Genomic DNA, 2,597 nt, shown 5'->3' on the forward strand with positions numbered 1-2,597 from the left:
ACAGATTTTGCTTTATATATAAAGTCATTCTAGTATCCCCAGAAAGAGTACATACTCGTGCTCAGGAAACATCCCACGAAATTTTACATAAATAACTGATTTTATTAATCAGCAGAATAAAAAAGAAAAAAAGAAAAAGAAAAACACAGATATCACAATAATAGGAACTTCATATTTTTTTTAAACAATAATTTTTAAATTCATTTTTTTAATAAGTAGCACAAGCAAAAGGAATGTTTGGTATTTTAGGTGTTCCCCCAGATCACATATATAACAGATTGCTCATTCCTTTGTTAAAATCGGTAGCACTTTGAAGAGAACAACCTCCAGGATCCAGCTGTCCGCCGTAAACGAACACGAGATGGCAGTTATGACGTGACTCCTTATGTAACAACTAGATGGCAGCATAGTAAACCTGGCCAAATTTGTTACCGTCAAAGCCTATAAGGCCGAGCAATCTGGGTATATATGATCTAGGCTGTTACCTTGTTATGTTATAAAGGCTTGATCTGAAGTTGCTACTGTTATTATAAGCTCTAGTTCAGGTACATTTAGATTCTGTCAAGCATGTAGTCTGCTCTATTAGTTTTATATTTATGTGAATACAAATTAAATAGATTTGGGTTTTTATGTATGAAATTCAGTAAGGCATTAGTATAAATTTGATTATGAATATCAAATACTTTAAATTCAGAATACAATAGTTCTGAGGTATAATCATGAGGTTTATTACGACATATGTTTATTATTCTTTTCTGTAGCAGTTCTATCGATATGAGGGAGGTACTGAAAGGACAGTCCCATCCTATAATACCGTACTGCAATATAACTTGTACTAATGCGAGGTAAATCAATCGGAAAGTGTGAATAGTCAAGTAATTTCGTGGGATAACAAAATAGAGAATAATTTTTCTCAGAGCATAAACACTATACATTTCATACCCTAAAATAATGACAATTAATTATTGTAATAGAATATGTATTTACGTCAAGTTTTCCGGAACCAATGTCCCATTGCCAGTTTTTGCTTAATGATATTGAAATAATGGTAATGAATAGGCTTGTAATGTTGGGGATCGATTACAAATGTTGACTGCAGCATGGTGCATACGCCGAGGCGCGTGCTAGTACGAAAATATTGACTTGGTTCTGCGATCGTTTACGCGAATAACAAAGTGATCATAAACAAATCTAGACAGCTCTAAAAATGAATATAAGCTACATAGCATTATAAAGATATATATATTTACGTACCTTTCGCTATATTCAGAAGAATTATCATAGAATTATTTGTGGATTTGAGTTACCTCCTTTCCTTCAGGATCTGTACAATTACAATGCACATCTTCAGAGCCTCACCAAATTCCGCTGCAAAAATATGCGCCTGAGAACGTTTAACCTTCGGCATTATTATTCAGCAGGTACACTGTTTACGTATGCTAGAGTACTGACTGGTGAACGGATAGTAAACCTGAAACCACCGTAACGATCCTATCGGTCCCCAACATTACAAGCCTAGTAATGAATATTGAAATTTGATTTTGAGAGGGTATTTGACGAAATGAGTCCGAGGATTCACCATAGATTACCTGACATTTTTCTTACAGTTGGAGAAAACCTCGGAAAAAACCCAATCAGCTTTAGCGGGAAACGAACCAACGCCCGAGCGGAACCCAGAATCGGCAGGCAAGTGTCTCAGCCAAATGAGCTACGTCGGTGACTCTGAGCTACTCTTAACATATTTAATAAACAGAGATAATTTTTTCAGTACACAAATTTCTCGGGAGTTAAAAGTACATCCCGCTAAATGCTGTCCTTCAAATAACCCGTTATTAATTACAATTATTTACCAGAATTTTTTCATTCTATATAGCGGATAGCATTAACTTTCCGACAGAAACACATACTATATGAAGTGAGTCTACTTAAACTTCGAGAAGCAGGAAAAACTTTCAGCGACACACTTGTGAAAGTCCCATGGGGTGTCCTTTCTATAATGGATCGCCAGACGAGTCAGGCAACTTCTCTCGCTCGCGTGTTGAGTAAATGTATAGCTCTATATAAGGAAGGGGGTGCTGCATTATCAGGTCCCATGGTGTAATGGTTAGCACTCTGGACTCTGAATCCAGCGATCCGAGTTCAAATCTCGGTGGGACCTTATTGACTTCTTTTTCTTTCAACATCAACTTTGAAATTTGTTACGAAGCGTACTAGATTTAGCAATTTGTATGTTGAATAAGAATTCGTGTGCGAAATTATACTGTATCTTTATTGCAGACATTTCTTATTATATATTTGTGAAACGGTTATGTTATTAGCTAAACCAACGATATTATAATCAATAAATGACAGATTGTTAGTACTTCGTATTGGAAAGCTCTGTATTGATTTAAAAGATAGATTATATTATATAAATTTTCGTTATAAAGAGATATTTAAGAGAGAGAGAGCAGCCATTAAACAAAATATTGCAATAGGCATAGTCAAAGATAAAACTAAAAACTTTATAATTATTTTAAAATTTAAGATCTAATGCTGCAGTGCCTGGGAAAAGTGACATAAGTCACTATCCACAAACCTTTCTTTGATAATTTATT

The 2,597-nt window shown here is 34.8% G+C and overlaps 1 non-coding gene across 1 annotated transcript; it reads left to right on the forward strand.

Annotated features, from left to right (window-relative positions):
- Positions 1-2,086: 2,086 nt before the first annotated feature.
- Positions 2,087-2,158, forward strand: TRNAQ-CUG (transfer RNA glutamine (anticodon CUG)). The gene has a single exon. It is a non-coding gene; the product is annotated as a tRNA-Gln (tRNA).
- The last annotated feature ends 439 nt before the right edge of the window (positions 2,159-2,597 follow it).

Source organism: Periplaneta americana, chromosome 16, assembly GCF_040183065.1.
Source record: "Periplaneta americana isolate PAMFEO1 chromosome 16, P.americana_PAMFEO1_priV1, whole genome shotgun sequence".
NCBI classification, from domain to species: domain Eukaryota; kingdom Metazoa; phylum Arthropoda; class Insecta; order Blattodea; family Blattidae; genus Periplaneta; species Periplaneta americana.